Here is a 19,565-nt window from a genome sequence, read left to right as displayed (position 1 = left end):
CATTTGTTCAACAGTTTGATGGAGTTCTAGACTTAGCTTTTGTCTAGTTGATCTATCTATTTGTGACAGTGCGGCATTGAGGTCCCCCACTACTATTGTATCAGTGCATATGTGACTTTTCATGTCTGTTAGTATTTGTTTTATATAGTTGGGCTCACTAGTGTTTGGTGCATATATGTTTATGATTGTCATCTCTTCCTCTTGGATTGTTCCCTTTAGTAGGATGTAGTGTCCTTCTTTGTCTCTGTTAGTGTTGGTTTGAAATCCACTTGATCTTCAAAAAGGATAGCTACTCCTGCTTTTTTTGGGTTCCCGTTGCATGGTGTATTGTTTTTCACCCTTTAACTTTCAGTCTATGAGTTTCTTTTTAAATTAAGTGTGTTTCTTGTGTGCAGCATATTGTTGGATTTTGCTTCTTGACCCCTTCTGCCAGTCTATTTCTTTTGATTGGTGAATTGAGACCATTAACATTGATGGTTATAACTGATACATATTGACTTATCATTGTCATGACTTTTTCTTTTTGTTGGATTCTCCCCATTTGCATTTAATTTCTTGTCGCACTCAGTGGATTCATTCTGCTGTGCTTCCTGAGGTAGTGATCCTCATTGTCTTTTCCTAGAATATTGTCTAAAACTTTTTGGAGTGCTGGTTTGATATTCGTGAAGTTCCTAAGGTTCTCTTTTTCATGAAAGTATCTTATGTCTCCATCAATTTTGAAAGATAGTTTTGCAGAGCACATCAATCTGGGTTGGAGGGTGTTTTCCTTTAGTGCTTGGAATACATCACTCCAAGCTCTTCTTGCATTGAGAAATCTGCTGTGATTCTGAGGAGCTTTCCTTTATATGTGATTTGTTTCTTTTCTGCAACTGCTTGTAGAATTTTGTTCTTCTGCTGGGTTTCTCGAATCTTACCAATTATATGCCTATGTGTAGATTTTTTTTGATTAAGGCTAGTTGGAGTCATATATGCCTCACTTATCTGTATGTCAAGTTCTTTTCCCCTGCTTGGGAAGTTTTCTGCCATCACTTCTATGCACAGCTTTTTTATGTCATCTTCACTCTCTCCTGTTTCTTCATTGACTCCAATCAGTCTTATGTTATTCTTCTTTGCATTGTCTAGCTGCTGCTGGATTGATTTCTCATGGTCCCTTACAATTTTGAAGCAATTTTTCTTTTCCTTGTCACTAATTGCAATCTTAGCTTCTATATCTGAAATTCTGTCCTCACATTGGCTCATTCTGCTGCGTAGACTTTCATTGGAGTTTTTAATTTCCTGGAAATCTGTTTCATCTGTTTTATGAATTCCATTTGTTTCCTATGTTGAGATTTCATCATGTTCCTCAGATCCTCTATTTTTTTTATCTGTGTCCTCTCTAGATTTATTAATCATGTCTTGCACTATGGGGACAATCTCTGCTGTTATCTGAGAAACTATTTCTGATTTCATTTTTTCCAGATCCTCTTTTGTTGCCATTTCAGGGACTCCAGGTGGTTGAGTATCAGAGTGTTCCATCTCATTTCCCTTTGGGGTTGCTGTAGGTGATCTGGAAGTCTGGTTTTGAAACTTGTTTACATGTCTTCTCATTTCAACGGGTGTGGGGGGGTGCTGTTGCCTCCCATGTGGCTCACCTCCTCTGGGCTGGGAGTGGTGGAACGGCAGCCTGGAAGCCCCTTCCTCTGGGCTGGGAGTGGTGGTACAGTGCCCCAGAAGCCCCTTCCTCTATGCTGGGAGCAGTGGTATGGCACCTCGAAGTCCCTACCTCTGTGCTGGGAGCAGTGGTTCAGTACCCTGGAAGCCCCTTCCTCTGAGCTGGGAGAAGTGGTATGGTGCCCCAGAAGTCCCTGCCTCTGTGCTCAATTTCACTAGTTTCCACTCTGATGTTTATACTTTTTTTCCTTCTGTTAGTTTCAGATTTGGATTGTTCTTTTCCTTCTAGGACCTGGAGATGCATCGTTAGGTTATTTATTTAGGATCACTTTAAGTGTTAATTTATAGCTGTAACCTTCCTCCTTAGAACTGCTTTCATTGTGTACCATACATTTTGATATATTGTGTTGCCATTGTCCTTTATTATTGGTACATGGTTGTAGTACAGTATTATTATATTCATCATGGGAAGTTGGTACATACTCATGACATTTCTCAATTCCCTTTTTGGGGGGCAGGTACTGGGGATTGAACTCGGGTCCTTGCACTTGTGAGGCAGGCAGTGGAACCACTGAGCTAAATCCCCAGTCCCTCTCAATTGCTTTTTTAAAACCCCCTCTCCTTCCCTTTTTCTCCCTCCCTGCACCTCTCAGACTCCTTACATTATTCATGTTTGTAGTACATGATGATCACATTACTCCTCAGGACTTGATGCAAGTACACAGCACATCACAATCCCCTTGTATCAGTCAGTGGTTACTAGAGAAACAGATTTAATGCAAGATATACAAATACATAAGAATTTACAAGATTGGCTTATAATGGCTGCCCACATAGTCAGGCGTGGAAAAGTGCAAAAGGGCTGTCTGTATGCTAGAGATCCAAAGGATCCCATTGAAGGCCTGGAGCTCAGTGTAGTGTCCTGTGTGAGTCTCTGCCAGGAGGCCAAAGGTTCTGGGCCAGAAGGCTGAAGGGTATGTGGTGGAGACTGAAGAATCACCACTGGAAGCCAGGAGATGGCATCTAACGTGAACGTGATGATTAGAGCTCCTCTGAAGAAAAAGAAGTGAGCCTTCCTTCTTCATTTCCATTTTATTCCATTCAGGTGACCACCTATTGGTTGTCACTCACATCCAGGGTGGGTCTCTTGTCTTCAGTAATCCCTTCAGTCACACCCTGAACTATGCTGATCCAATTTAGTTCGGCATTTCTTATTCAATTTGACTCAATCAGTTAACTGTCACATCCACTTTAAAAAATTTTCTTTCCCTCCTCTCCTTCTCCCCTTCCCATTGTCCTTTGATTCTAGAAATTTTTTTATTTCTTCTGTAATCCATTGTTTAGTCAATAATGTATTACTTAGTCTCCATGTATTTTTGTAGCTTCTGTGGCTTTTACTATTAATTTCTAGCTTCATTCCACTATGATCCAATAGTACACAGGGGATTATTTCAATTCTTTTGTATTTATTTAAGCATTTTTATGGCCTAAGATATAGTTTATTTGGAAAAAGTTCTGTGTGCTGTTGATAAAAAATGTGTATTCTGTTGTTGGATGAAACACTACATGCTTGTTAAGTCCATTTGTTCAGTGGTGTGGTTTAACTCTGATGGTTCTGTGTTGATTTGTCTGGTTGACTTGTGTAATTGTGAGAATGGGAGACTGAAGTCCCCCACCATGATTGTATTGGGGTCTCTCTGTCCTTTGTTTTATGAAATTGAGTGCACTGACACACTTGGTGAATAGATATTTACAATTGTTATCTCTTCCTGTTAATTGTTCCCTTTACTAGTATATAGTGACCACTTTTGTCTCTTCTGACAAGTTCTGGCCTGGAGTCTTCTCTGTCTAAAAATAAGACAGCTACTCCTGCTTGTTTTCAGCCTCCAGTTGAATGAAGTAGCATTTTTCATCCTTTTGCTTTCAGTCTTTGTACTTCATTTTGGATAAGGTGTGTCTCCTCTAGGTTCTATATGCCTCTTGTACTTGAGTATTGAATTATTTCCCTAGATTTGGAAAACTTTCCTCTATAATTTCATTGAATAAATGTTTTATACCTTTGAGCCATCTCTTAATTTTTCTTTTATTACTATAAGTCTGAGGTTTTTTTGTTTTGTTTTGCTTTGGTACCGGGGGTCAAACTCGGGACCTTGCTCTTTTGAGGAAGGTGACAGCACCATTGAGCTAAATCCCCAGCCCTGTTTTTTTTTTTTTTTTTTAAGTCATCTAGCAGCTGTTAGATCCAGCCTGCATGGTGTCTTGTCATTTTTAGGTTAATGTTGAGTTTATTGTTTGAGTTATTGTTTTATCAGTTTGTGACCCACCTTGTCTCCTATTTCTGACACCCTGTTCTCACATTGGTCAAGTCTGCTACTCAGGATTTTCATTGAATATTTTCTACCATCTATCTTTGCTTGTTTTCTTTTTATGCTTTCTAATTCTTTTCTGAGGTGGTCATTCATGTATTGTCTTGCTTAACTCAGTTAGTTTATTGTTTATTTCTTCTTTAAGCTCCTCAAACATTTGACTGGTAAGATTCTTTAATAAAATCCTCTTTGAGCTTATTAAACATCTTATACATTTGCTTTTATGTTTCTTCTTTTATCTCTTCAAACATTTTGACCATTTGTTTTTGAGTTCTTTGCCTAGAACTTCCTCTACATCAGTGTCCATGAGGTCAGCTTTGCGGGGCCATCTTGTTGTCTTGCTTTCTCATGTTTCTAATGTTTTTGACCTGTGGGTTAAAGATCAGTTAGGGCCAAGAAACTCTGTCACTACTGTGGAGAGCTCTTTAGTTATCTGCCTCCCTGTGATTTGTCCTTGGGTTTGGTTATGTTTTGGTGTTTATTCCTCTCACCAGACTATTCAGGGTAATAGTTCAGGGTCTTCTTCTAGGGGCTTGATCCCCAGCATCACTCAGAGAGGAGAAAACAGATCACAGTAATGGTGACGACACAAAGACAAACCAGATACTCATATACAGTAAAAACCAATTAAAAGCAACAATTATGCCACCATTAACAATAGAAATTAGCAATAATAATAGAGTCAAAGACAAACTGGTAGTAACATACCATATGAACCAATAATAGCTGCAACTATACTATCCTTAAAATAGAAATCTGCAATAATAACGTAGGTACAAAGACAAAACAAGTATTGACATTCAGTAAATATCTACTAAAAGCAACAACTATACAACATTAACTATAGAAAAGAATTCAGTAATAATATCATTGTCAAATAAATAGATAAAAATTAACAAAGCTTAATAGTAATAATAAAAATGGAGGCATTGGAGGAAGGGCAAAATGAAAGAAGTAAAATTTGAAAAAGAAAGAAAAGAATGATGAGAAGGAAAGAAAAGTCAGATAAAAAAATCTTTACTCTTTTTTTTTTTGGTACTGGGGATCGAACTCAGGTCCTTGCGCTTGCACAGCAGCCTACGAAATCACTGAGCTAAATCCCTGGCCCTAAAAAATTTGATTAAAGGATAAAAGAAAGTTAAGTGAATTAGGTAAAAGTAACAAAAAGACAAATAAGAAAAAGAAAAAGAGCAAAAGACGGGGTGGGGGGAAGAAAGGGAGAAATGAATCCTCAAAACTCCTTTGCATGTTTGAGTGAGTGGTTTATTTCTAGGCCCTAACCTATTGGAATCCAACAGATATGAGTAGGGGACAGTGAGTCACAACCTGGCCCCATTTTGTTTCCATGTTCACTTTTTACTGTGTGAATACTGAGTCCTGCCCTGGCTTTCCCACTGGTCAAGGTCAGTCGATGGTGTGGAGCCTGCCTCAGGGCTACATTCACTCCAGCGGCTTCATGTTTTCGCCCTTAGGGTGGCCCAAGTCACTAGGCTCTCCAACTGCAGTATACCTTCACAAAGTCAAGCTTCAGAGTTTGTGCCCTCAGTCTTTTGTGGATTTTTCCTTAGAACCTAACTAATAATTATTCACGGAAAGACCTGCAAATTCGTGGAAACTGCAAATATCCTCTGCAACTGTTTTTTTGGTGGGAGATTTGCTAGTAGCCAATCTGAGAGTGTTATTCAGTTCTCCTTGCTGCTGATTTGCTGCTGCCCTGTAACCCATGGCAGATGCACCAGCATTCCCGCATCACAATAGGTTGCCCTCTTGACTCTCAGTTTTGTTCTTCTTGAAGCCCTAAGATCCCTAAGATGCCTCCAAAATGCCCTGTACCTTCTAAGGCTTTATTAATACAGTATTTTCTTAAATTAAATTACATAACTTTGGGAGACATAGCATATTTAGGATTTAAACTATGAAAATAGGCATTTATAGCCATTTTGGACCATGATCTGAAATTCATGGTTTTTCACAATTCATGGGTGCTTAAGGAACATAACCCCCATGAATTTTAGAAGTCCACTCTAACTTTATGATCTGTTGGCTCATGAAGTGCCTCCCTTTCTCCAGAGGCCCCTCGGTCCATTCACCCCAGGATGTGGCAACCCTTCAAGCCAAGGAATAGCCATGATCACACTGGTAGATGGGAAAACAGACCCTGAGCTCTGTGCTGAAAGTAGGCAGCAATGGGGGCCAAGCAGTCCACTGGACTTAATGTTAGCACTTTCAAACCCAGCCCCCCCAGAAAACCACATGATCAGCCTGCCTTCTCACCACAGAGAGTGGGACTGTCATGTAAGTGGATACAATCTGAGCTCGCAGAGGCTTAAACTTCTTAAGGGATCTTCGACTAGCCCATCCCCTCTCTGCTACTGTCTCTTGTAGCTGTCTCCCACACAGTCATTGGCAGGGTGTCCCCAGAGATTCTGAAGTGTAGTTGTTTTGTGACTTCTGATTCCCAGAGCAGCTCGGAATTAAACAAAAACTCTTTCCAAAGTGCATTCTGATTATTTCACTCAAATATGGCAGACAATACAGTGAACTTCTTCTCCAACTCAGGTCTGCCATGTGGAAGAGCAAAATCCAGTGTTGTATTTTCAAGCTTACGATAACCGTGGGCTAATGCTGCCACTCTGTTGTTTCTCCTTTGGGCTGCTGCCCCTTTCCAGACTTACCCTGTATTTGCAGAAATGGGTCCCCTGTCGGGGAGCTAGACTAAGCACTTGAGACTGCTTTGTTCTTTTCTCTGCATTATCTTCAGCTTCTCCAGTTGCTCTACAGTTTCTAGTTTTCCTGTTGGCTCTTGATTCCTGGAACTCTATTTCTTTTTCTTTTCCCCAAGTTGCTGTTTTGCAGGTATCTCAATTCCAGGTAGCAGAGAGGCTATATTTTGTTTTCAGTCTTTATTCTGCCTTTTTTCTATCTTTTTATTATTGATTCTGAGATATTCCTTATGTTTTCTAAAAATGAACCTTTGGTCAATGATTTGTGTTGCAAATATTTTCTGCTGGTCTGCGGCAACTTAGTACAGAAGTTTCTCATAGAGAAGTTTTACATTTTAATACAGCAAAAATACCAATCCTTTCTTTTTGCTTTGTTCTTTTTTTGGATTTTGTTCATGGACTCCATAGAAATATTTTAAAAACATTTTCTCTATGGAGAAAAATGCTCCAGTGACAACTCCTGATCTCATATTGCAGTACTTGGAGATCTTAATAATGTGGATTTTAAGGTTAGAACCATTCTCAATGGGGAAGGTGGGGAGAGAAGGATTCTATTCTTCCTATAGGAGATTTGCCAAGGTCTGAAAGCATTTTTTATTGTTCTTTACCAAGCAGAGGCCATGGGTGAGTACAGTAAAACATTTTAGTAAAACATTCTATAGTGCACAGGACAACTCACTCTCTAATCCCCAAAGAATTATTGAATCAAACAAATGTCAGTAGTATTCAGGGTGAGAAGCCAGGGTTAGAGAGTGATGGTGCTGATTGCTGTGTTCACATGAGCCAGGAATACCCAGGTGCCCAGCTCCTAGGTGAGGAAGACTTAGCTTGTGTCTGGGGCTCTCAGCACTTGGATACATAATGCTGGGCCATACTGTGGCAAATATGCCCTGGCCAAGTGTGACAAGTCTATTGGAGGAAATTTGACTGAGTTTGCCAAACAATCTAATATTTGCCCTATTCACAGTAGGAGGCGAAGGAAGAGGTGCTGTAAGGACAGTTTAATCAGACCTTATTTTCATGCTAACAAACCTACCATGTAGTATTTGTACTATATGGTATTTTGAAAGGCACAGTGTATTTTGTAGTCTCCAGAAAATTATGAGCTAACTTCCGTGATCATTAAAAATTTATGCTGTTTTTATTGATAGAGAGTAAGTGTGACTTTGTTTCCTTCTCTGTAAAAAGACAGACGTTGACGCAACGAAACCTGAAACCTTGCTGTTTATACAGGCTGGCTGCAAAAGAATCACAAGAAGAGCTTTGGAAACATCTAGGATAGACTTGTGAAGGTTTGCAGTTGAAGAGGGACTTAAGAATCTATTCTTTTTTCAAAACTTTCCAAAGGATTCCAAGGAGTAATTATGCTTCTGAGCCATTGAACTCAGAAGACAGGATATGTTCTACATCACAGAGTCTGAATTTATAACATTTAGATGCAAACAGCAACTTACCTAAGATCTTGGCTCAAAGTAAACTTTTTCATCATAAAAGAGGGTCCCTCACAGGCTCACTTTTGGAGCTACAGTTGTTGTGTCAAGCCACCAGGTCTCATGCAGCCAAATATTTCTTTCACAGTGAGTTCATCCAGGCACTCGGGACACAAGTTATCTAGAAACAGCCTTCATTTATTCATTCAGTCAGTCAGTCATTCACTTACACACATTCCTTCATATGTTCATCAAATATTTATTTGTTCCAACTGTGTGTCATATACAGTGCTAAGCTGTAGGAATATAATAGAATGTCCAATTACAGGTCTCTTTGACTTATGGTATCCTGGGTGGATAATAACAATTACACCCAAAATACCTAATTATAGGACCCGGGATTTAGCTCAGTGGCACCACGCCTGCCTTGCAAGTGTAAGGTCCTGAGTTCGATCCCTGGTACTGAACACAAAAAACAAAAAAAAACCCTAATTACAACTTGGAGGAGAACAATGACACTGGGACCCTAACTGGAAGGCCAGAGATGGAATTTCTGAGAAACTAGTCTTCAACTGAGGCTGAAAGACAATAAAGGCTACTATCTATGGAGAGCTCATCACATGCCAGATGCTGTTCTAAGCACTTTACAGAAACAAAGCCATCTAGTCCCAATACAACACTCATATCCAAGTACTATTGTCGTCCTCCTTTACACATGAAGAAACTGAGGCACAGAGACAAGTCACTTGGGCAAGGCCCCACAGCCAGATGGGGCACCAAATAGTTTGTTGCTCGAGCTGTCTCAGTCTCCATGTTTCGGCGGCTTTCTGGATGAATAGAGTTAACCAGGCAGGGAAGGAGCTTAGGAAAAATTCTTTCCAGAAGTTTGGCTGTGACAAGGAGGAAGGCGAGAGCTGGAAGCTGGAGTGTGATGTGGGCTCTGAAAATGGGACACACGGCACCTTTGCACACCTCGAGGAGTCGATGAGTTTTGATTCAGCAATATTTGAAGGGTGATGAAGATCCAGGAGGCTTAGGGAGGGCCTGCAAACCAGACCCAGAGGCCCTACAGCTCCTCCAAACGTGAGGCCTTCTCTTAGGGTCACTCGGTCTCCTAACAGCTCTCAGGAGGGACACTTGCTTCAGATGCTGCAAATATGTTTGGGGGCTTCAGGGGTGTGGAGCAGAGGCCATGGAGGACCCCTGAGGAGAATGCCTCACTGCGGGTTCCAGATCCACACTGAGAATGGCATTACCAACAAACTGCTAATGTCCTCCCCTGACACCAAACGAGGCTTATGGCCTTATAAAGCCTTCCTAGGCATGTGGAAACCCTCTCTTAGGAAGGTCTCATTTTATTACAGAGAGTGAATCCAAGACAAACATGCTTCAGGTTACATAGCGAGAAAGTGTCGGCCATGACCACCAGCACCTAAGACACACTAAGGATTTTCTTTCATTCTAGATAGATACTGGGGACTTTTTTTAAAATTTCATTTTTTTCATTACTGGAGATCGAACTTAAGACCTTGTGCTTGCCAGGCAGGCGTGGTGCCACTGAGCTAAATCCCTGGCCCAGGATTTTCTTTCATTCTACATAGATCGCCCCTATTCTCTCTAGGCTGGAGGGGAAATCTTGCCTGTGGTCTCCTGTGAGGGACAGCAGGAGCCTGTTAAGGGTCTAGATACTCTACCATTCAGTGTGCTTATGTGGGAAGCGCTGGAGAAACACTATGAAGTGGTTCACTCGAATTTAAAAATTCAAAATGATGTATTGTATCACGGTCTGAAATTTGGTTGGTGAAACCACTCCCAGCTGCAGAAAATTTATTTGCCAGTTGGTATTTGGTACTAAGCAAATAAGCTGGTTGTCATGTCTATAGTGAAAAAGATAAACAGGTTGAGCAAATATAAACAAAACTTCACCAAGGATTCAGCAAATCTAAGCAAGACTTCATCAAGGGACAGGTGGGATAGGGGTGACAGAGGGGTCAGAGAGGCGGGGAAGCCAGCAGCAGGGTCTCCCTGAGTGACTCCAAGGAGCCCAGGAAGAGGTGGGGATGAAGGGGCAGGAGGAGGCTCTCTGCACTCAGAAAATGGACTTGCAGAGGGAGCTACCTCTCCCGAATGTGCCTTCCCTGCTACCTGTCTTAAAGTTGTGTCCCCTTTCAGGATCTCTGTGGGTATCATGCCCTCCTTAGTGAGAAGGGCAGCTGCTGGCCTTTTCCGTCCTGATGACTTCTGCAGGCAGACCCTGAGGCTGTGCTCAACCAGCACCTGCTCTTTGGGAGAGCTCGATGAGATCTAAAGCTACGCCTTGCAGGAAAGGGGCTCCTGACACTAGGGAGAGGTGGCTGCAAGGGTCAATCACTAGGGAAGAGGAAGTCGGGAGACTAGAAACCTGAACTAAGAGAATAGACTACAGTTAGGGGACAGGGAGAGGTGAGAGCGCATGAAACAGAGAGGGAGAGCTCAGGTCCTTTCTTTTAAAGTCTGGGTTGTCACAAAATCGAATGAAGCTAAGAATTACTTGGGGATTTTGACAGAAAGCCGTTTCCTGATTTCTATCTATTAACAAGCATAAGCAAGACATTCTGATGGGCACATTTTACGAAATGCTGATATTAACATCAAGGGCCTGGATGTCCCGAAAAAGCACCTGGGGTACAGGATGTTAAAACAAATGACTTCAGCAAATGGGAAGGGAGCCACTCTGATGAGGGAGCTGCCATGGGCAGAAAGTTCCAGAGCAAGTGATGTGGCCAGGGCTCACTGCTTGCCTTGTTGCCACCTCTTTCTCCAGCTGCTTAGCAGGTGCTCAGCAGGGTCAGCAAGGCCAGGTGCTGGCTGTGTAGGGAGCTGGCTGATAGCCAAAGAATGAGTCCTCTTGCTCACCTGATCAAGAGACTCATATGCCATAGTGCTCTTTGGTGACAGTCACACCGCTGCAATTATTGACACACAACTTCCCCCCAGGCCTTTCCAATAATTCCTCCATTCTGACTCCTCCAAGGCCTCTAATCATCTAGCCGAATCATTATTTGCTGCCCAGGCCATAATGAAAAGCTCTATCTCACTATTCTCCTAAGAAAAATTCAAAGTTCTGCCCATTGCAAGGATTTCTCTGGCTTGCAGAGCTACCTCTAAGTGGGGCTGTGAAGTTCAGGTTTTGGCTCTTTTGCTCTTCCAGGTTATTGTGTAGAAACTTTTGTAATCTAGACTCAACATGTGTTTTATTATAAAACTATATCCTTGTTTTATTATAAAAATACTTTTGACCTTGTAGATCCCCTAAAATGCTATCGGGGACCTTCGAGGGGTACCTAGATCACACTTTGAGAATCACTGCTCTAACCCAATATGCAAATTTCCACAATGAATGACCTTAGTTTATGTCCTACCTAAAAGAGGAGTTCTGTGGTAAAGAGCAACATGAACAGCTTTTGAGCAGGGCTATATTTCATGATAATGCAAGACCAGCTAAGACGTATGGGAAAGTTTTAGGGGATCATAAAAAGAACCAAAAGCCAGAGACTAGGCAATTGAAATACCCATGACAGACTCAAAAAGAAAACTGAAACTTCCACTACATAATATTGAAAATCCCAGTGGGTCCAAAAGGAAGGCAGCCCATCAATGAGCCAAAGCTAGAGCAAAGGAGTGCTCCATTTGAGAATGAGAAAGAGAAAGAGAAGCCAGAGAGTGGGCAAAAGGGTAGCAAGGACTGTCAGCTTGGGCATGTGGCATGAGGAAGCAGAGAGGGTTTTCTCTCCTATTTTGTTTTAAGTAGAATCAGAGTCTGGAAAGGGAGAGGCTTTTACAGGTTATTCGATGGCATCATTTTACATGGAGGCAACTGAGGCCCTGGGCAAGTTCACACACCTGTTCCTTCCACTAGGCCACGTAGGTGGGTCAGTGGAGCAGAACAAGCAGCTCTTCCTGTCTCTCTCCATTTCTGTCCACTCAGGTCCTCATATGCATGCAACATACACACATGCTTATGTACATAAACTCTTTTCTTTCTTTCCAAATTTTCTCTTGACAAAGTCTAGAAAAATCTGTTACTTGCCTCGTGATTTCTCTCGCCTCTTCTGCATCTAAAACATAGATGAAGCACCAGCAATTGCTGTTTCCGGGTTGTAGGAAGCTGTGTGATGGCAAACACAGTCCTTCCTCTCTAGGGAGAAATCAAGTGCTGGGCTCTGCGCCTGTTGATTTATACAGATGAACCAATCCAGATTTAGCAGCATGTTCTCAGACAACCGCAAGAGGGCAACACCCAAGGAACCAGCAGCGGACTCCTAAGGCCTTCCAGAAAAGCACCAGAAGCTTCCCAGGAAAATGTACTAACCTGTGAGTAGAAGAGCCAAAAAATATTGATTGTGTCCTTTTAAATGACAAGCATACTAGGAAATTTAGAATGTCTGAAACCTGAAAAAGATTTGCACTTAATCCTATCATGTCTAATATACCTTATTTTCAACAGAATGTAACTTGTCTCTTTAGTGACTTACACTGTCTGCCTTCTGTAGAACTTAAAATGAAACCTTAGGTTTTATTTTTCCATTTATTTTTCAGACTTGACCTTGATGTCCCTGGATCTTTAATGTCCAGTGCATACATCAAATGTCCTGCTGTACCCTCCTGGACTAAGGGACAAGCCTGGCTTGTTGGAGGGGGAGATCCCTTCAAAAGTCTCTGGTATTCCTGGGTCAGAGGACTAACAGAAGAACTGCTCAGTCCCAGGACTTCTGATCAAATCCAATCTGGGAGCCAGCACAGCAATCTCACAAACCTAGGGAACACACATGAAACCTGCACCCACTTTTGAAAGGACCAAAGGTCAGAGTGCCCTCTGGGATGGCTTTGGGGCTAGATGCTCAGGACTTCTTGACCATTGGCATTGCTGGGCTCTCAAGTTGATATTTGTTTGTTTATTTATTTATTCATTCATTCATTTATTTATTTTTGCTACAGGGTCTTGCTGTGTAGTCCAGGCTGGCCTCAAACTCATGGAAATCCTCCTGCCTCTGCCTCCCAAACACTGGGCTTACAGGTGTGTGCTACCAGGCTCTGAAGCTTAGGTTGACTTCTGGTGTATCTTAGGGTCCTGAATGGAGTGCTGTAATGTTGATAGCAAAGGTGTCTTTGGAACCACAGGAAGATGAGAATAGAGTGATTTGGTGGCATCCACTAGGACAAAGCTCAGAGAGAGTTACTGGAGCAAGTCATTCTCTTCGGTATGGACCCCAGACCACCAGCAGCTCATCACTTGTGGAGTCATCAGAAATGCCACTTCTCCATCCCACTCTCCCAGCCCTCAGCCCCCACCCCACCCCACTCTGACCTCTGGCATGGGGAATTCTGGGCCTGGGGCCCAGCTATCTGTGTTCCCCCGAGTAATCTGGTGCTTGCTCAAGCGTGAGAATCAGCAAAGTAGCACTTGAGGGGAAGTGTGCATGGTTGAAAAGCCAAGCAATGATTGAAGTACAGAGGAAATGAGAGTGAGAATATAGAAAAGGAATAAAAACAGAGAAGAAAAATTCACAAGCAAGCACAAGAAGACTTCTGTTTAGACCTGCCTGGGTGTGAGAAGTGATAGTCATGCCTACCCTGGGGTATTAGCAGCAACTTAACATCTAACTAGAGGCTCCCACTCTGCTGCTTCAAATGTATTTGGCTAAAAACAACTCTTGTGGTAGTGACCTTTTATTCAGTAATATTACTCTCTTTGGTGCCTCCAAAGCACACAGAAGTTCTGCTAAATACCAAAGCTTTCCCAAACACTATGTACTTTTCAGAGAGAGTTTCTTTTTATTAGAATTTCAGATTATTGAAAGGTTGTCGGTCTTCTGTTCCAAGAGGGATTACAATAAAACACAAGAAAGGGGAACACACTGTGATGTGTGGCGTGTGCTTTCCTCACACAACTGGCCGGGCTCGTCTGACAGTGAGGGTAGCCACTGGGAAGGTGCCCAAGCCCTTCCAGGGAGTGTCACAGGGGCTGAGGGGCAGAAGCTGATGTGGAGGCTGAGCAGCAGCTCTTCCCAGGGTGAGGAAGTTCTCTGGCATCCTCCTGAGGATCTGATTTCTTCCATATTTCTGCAGCTCAGCTGCTGGAGGTCCATGTGACCACCTCCTGCCTTTCTGGGTAATGACATCAAGACCTTAGTACCTCAGACAGCCACGATGCCCCTTCTGTCCATCACTAGTCCTTCTGGGCTCTCTTTGGTGTTGCAAATATCTCCGCTCTTTGAATTTCTTTTCTCTTATCCATCTAATTTATGCTGTTTCATAATCTTTAGCTTTCATTTCACCCAGTGAGACAGTTGCTTGTCTTGTTTGAGTTCACCAAGTCTATCCCTTGGGGTAAAGTAGACTTGGAAGTCAGAAGATTAGATTTTGAATCTTTAAGTAAATCACTTGAGACAGCCTTAAGTTTCCCCACTGCACATGTTTACCATGTACTAGACAGGCTCATCTCATTTAATCCTCCCAGTAACTCTTAGAAATAGGTACCCAACAACCTTGTCAAGTAGACACAACTAATAGCCATATTTTAGTTGAGAGAAAAGAAGCTTAGAGAGGTGGAGTCCACAAGATCACAACGAGTAAATGGCAGTGTGACCCTCGGGCTATGCTCACAACACTTCTTAGTACTAACAGTGGCTCTTGCCTTGCAGTTTTGTTATAAGAAGGAATTGAGACAAAATCTGTAAGGACCTTTCAAAGAAGTTAAACTGCCATATAAAGGAGAGGAAGTATGCTGTATTTCTCAAGCTGTATTTTTCAGATACAAGTGCGCTTGATTTTCCACTTTCAGTCACCTCTGTCCAACTGCAGTTTCTAATCAAGGTGTCTGGGCAAGTTGTTTAACCAAAGTGAGCCAATAAGAAGGGACAAAAAACAAAAAACAAAAAACGTTAAAAAATTTGAAGAACAATTTCACAAACAGGAGTCATGAATGAGCCTGGAGCTAGTAGGAGATAGGACAGGCCTGCCTTTCCCGCTTAGTCACATATACCCGCTTCCCGAACCTGGGTAATGACTCAGGGACAGGACACAGTGCGTTGCTGGAATCCCATTGGAATCTAACTGCAGGGGTCTCAGCAAATGTCACCTTCTCTTCCACCTGTAGTTCTTGGATCTCTATTCTCATTTCTCATTCTCTCTCTCCAATTCCCCTATTCACCTTCTCTCTTTTTCTCCCCTTTGTGACAGAGACTCTCTCTCCTCTCTCAACTGTAAAATACAGCTATTAGTTGTGTCTATTTGACAAAGTTGTTTGGTACCTATTTTTAACATTCTTTTTCTTCCTTAGTAATAGGAGATTTGCACACGGTTGCCTAGCCAGGCATCATTTCCCAGCCTCTCTTGCAAGGATGAGCATGTGACCAAATCCTACCAATAGATGATGAGAAGGGATGGCAGCCACCACCCAGCCAGAAGGACAGCTAGAGTGTCAGCTTCTTGTGTTCTTTTGTTTTTCTGCAGCCTGGAACCTCCACATGGCAGAGACTTATCCCTGACTTCCATACAACAATGCTATAGAGAAGAGAGACATCTGGCAACCAATCACAGAAAGAAAAAACTCCTTTGTTCTTGAGAGCACTATTGCCAAGTTTATTTGGTATAAAGAACTACATAATTCTAAACATTATAACTTTCTCCTAGCCTTGGCCTCCTTAAACTCTTCTTTTTTTTCCCTCTTCATCCTCCAACTACATGCAAGATTCTCAATATAATTTGGCATTCACATAAACACTAGAGTGTTCCTTATTTTAATTAATAGAAGTTAGGAGAATGCGAATCTAGTTGTCTCTGTCCTAGAGGACCTATGCCAAGTATCTGTTAAAAGTGGTTTTTTTTTTCTAATTATAAAAGAAACATACTTCTAAAAAATTTTTTATTCTGTTGGTACATTTTAGGTATACAAAATGACATTCATCATTGGAAATTTGCACATGATCTCTCTTGGTTCTTTTTTTTCCCACTTCCCCTGCCCTCCCTTCAACCTCTCCATCCCTCCCTATTTACAAAGACTTTGTTTCCATTTTTTCATTTTCTCATATTAATTCCATTCCCTTCTATCCTTTCCCCTACCCCTCCCACTTCCCCTTCCCCTTTGCCCCTTTTCTTCCTATTTCACATTATCTATTATACAAAAGAAACATACTTAATTCAGGAAACTTGGGTGGTGTAATGGAAGTGAAAGGAAAAGAAAAGAACTAAAAAAATAAAATAAAATTACTTACAATTCTACGACCCAAAAGGGAGAAAGATGACTATAAACACACAGGTATAATTTCAGGATTTTTTCATGGACATATTTTTCTCCCTAAACAAATTTAAATGTCTGTTTACTTTGGATTCCAGAGTCATTTTATTACTTCATGTCCTACTATATCCATATTTTAATTGTTGATGTTGAAAATAAAAAACAAATAATTCAAACGTTTTTCTTTGATCTTTAGAAAAACATGCCTGTAAGTTTACATGGACAAGAAGAAAACAGTTCACCAGTTGCGATGGCACATGCCTGTAATCTCAGCTACTTGGGAAGCTGAGGGAGGAGGATCACAAATTTAAAGCCAGCCTGGGCAATTTAGTGTGTCCCTGCCTTAAAATTTTTTTAAAAAAAGGGCTGGGTATGTAGCTCAGTGGTGGAGTGCTTGCTTAATCCTCAGGGTCCGGTTAAAAAGAAAAAGACTCTTCAATAATAGTATAAATCTAAGAAAATTAAAGTTGATGTCTAAAAAAGGTTCTTTAATAAAGTATAGCCAAAATCCATGTCCATAATATATGCTTGGGTCCAAAGTCTTAGTATTCTCTGACTCAGCAGCGAGGCAGACTCGTTTACTCTCTGTGGTCCAGATGGAGTCTGCCTGATGCTGGCCTCCTGAGCAGAGATGAGCTCCCACCTGAAAAGGCCGGAATGCCAGCTTCCTCTGCTCTTGGCCTCTCTGCTCCTCCCAAAAGAGGTGCAATCTGGCCCTGAAGGTGAGCAGTTCCCAGGATTATCCCTCTGGTCGTCCAGCTTATTTATATTACTTCTTTTTAAAATTTATTCTTTGTGGCACTGGGGATGGACCCCAGGGCTTTGTACATGCTAGGCAAGACCTCTAACCACTACGCTGCATCTCCAACCTTACTCATGTCACCTCTGTGCCATGCTTTGTTAAAGTCTAAAAATGTGCCCTCTGCATATGCTCTCTGCCTCATTCTCTAACCATAAAGCATTGGGGACCTGCACCTGGAGAAACTTGACTTCCTTTCACCTCACCAAAAGTGAGTCTAACCTGTATCTAATCAACAGTAGTTACTAGGGTATGTTCCACAAATAAGAGAACTCCGTGTGTGTGTGTGTGTGTGTGTGAAGACAAGAGGAAGCAATACTTTTTCAGGTGAGTTTATGAATGAATTAAATGTGTACCTGATGATGTACTGATCCCTTGAGATGTATTCACTTGATTCAATCCAAAATCATATTCTTATTTCCATCATAGAGTTGAGGAAAGTGAGACTTAGAGAGCTTAAGTAACTTCCCAAGGCCATACAGCTAGTACTTAACAAAGAAGTGTTTGAACCAAAGCCAATGGATTCCCTGGCTTTTGCCCTTTCCCAGCATCCTTTAAGACCAGATATCAGTTCTGGGTAGCAGGTTGCAGGCCTGAGGACCAAGGTGCTAAAGGAAGCTTTATAAGGAGGAAACAGAGCCTGAGGCCCATTGGGCAGCACCACCTCACTTGGCTTTGTTCTCCCCTGACATTTGCCCTTGGCTGTAGGATTCAGCCCTCTCTACCTTCCCCTGAAGGGCACTCCCTGCTCATCTGTGGATCAGCATTTCCTGGAAAGGGAATCAGTGTCAGTGATTGTGGGTGACCAGACTCTGAGGCTTGTCCTGCCAGTGGACATATTGTGCGCATGTAAACTTTCCCTCCTCTGCAAGCCTCTCTAAGGAGGGCAGGAAGGACCAGGATCCTCCTGTGTGGCAGGCCCAGGGACTATCCCTCAACTTGCAGGCTGTGCCAGGAGATTTATTCCATGTTAGGGATGAACTAACAACCAAGACTGTGAACTCTGAGATTGTATTAATGATGCTACTTTTTAAAAAGGGAATGAGGGTTGCAATTTGTTTGAAACCCCAACAGCTTCATTTCTGAATGTGTATCTTATTTCTCCAGCACTGGAAAGTGAAATGTCTCACCTGAAACCTCATGCTCTACAACCTCCTCCAACCCCAGAGTCTATCCAATTCACAATATAGCAATGGACAATTTCACTTAACGGGTCCTTTATCTTCTATGTATATAGCCATGTCTTTTGAATGAGGTGTTGGAGCTGTGGTAACAAAGCATTGACCACCGGTTGCCTTGAGCAGCAATTTACTGTCTCATAGTTCTGAAAGCTAGAAGTTCAGAATCAAGGCCAGGAGATTTCTTCTGAGGGCTGTGAGGAAGAATTTGCTCCACGTCTCTCTCCTGGCTTCTGAAGGAAGATTGTTGGTAATCTGTGGTGTTCCTTGGCTCACAGATGCATCCTTCTGATCTCTGCCTTCATCTCCATATGACATCCTCAGAGTGCTTTTCTGTTTCCCAATTTTCCCCTTTTATAAGAATATCAGTCATGGGGCTGGGGATTTAGCTCAGTGGTTCCACCGCCTGCCTCGCAAGCACAAGGTCCCAGGTTTGATCCCTAGGACCAAAAAATAGAATATCAGTCATGTTTGGTATCTTACCTAATGACATCTAAAACACCATGTCCCGGGGGAAAGTAACATTCTGAGGTATTGATAGTAAGTTCTTCAAAATATGAATTTGAGCAGGACACGATTCAATCCATAACAATTCTTGAAAATTTAGGTTTCTAGAAAGGCATTTCTGGATGCTTTTTGAGACATTATTTCCCACTTTTAAAAAGGTGTATAAAAGAAACCCTTTTCTTTAAAAAAAACAATGAATCTGCCATTACAACATAGCCATCATTAAAGACATTAAAATGGAAAATTTCCCAGCCAGAACACCTTTACTTTCACCCTGCAGGGTGACCCAGCTGGGCTGGGCATTGGACCTGAACTCACTTCCATCTTTGAAGTCTATTATTTTTGCAGTGAGTTTCAAAATAAACGCTAGAGACAGCTGCTCAGATGCGAATTTCTTCCCTACTCTCAGTTGGGTTCCACTGTCAGGTCAAAGAAGCCAGAAGGAAAGCACTTTGCTCTTCCTCCGCACATGTGGGCCAATCCTTATTCTTCAGCTTGGTTGGACTAAGGGGCAGGGTGTAGCTGGCCCTGCAGGAGAGCATCTTTCTTATTTGGTCCTACAGCCTCTGCCATATGGGATGCAAAATTCTGACACAGTCTACAGTGTGAGTTGTCCTTTAAACCAGAGAGTGGC

Source organism: Heterocephalus glaber, unplaced genomic scaffold (assembly GCF_053883595.1).
Source record: "Heterocephalus glaber isolate CG9 unplaced genomic scaffold, H.glaber_assembly_v1.0 deba00000331, whole genome shotgun sequence".
Lineage (NCBI taxonomy): Eukaryota > Metazoa > Chordata > Mammalia > Rodentia > Bathyergidae > Heterocephalus > Heterocephalus glaber.
Note: the sequence above shows the minus strand (reverse complement) of the source record.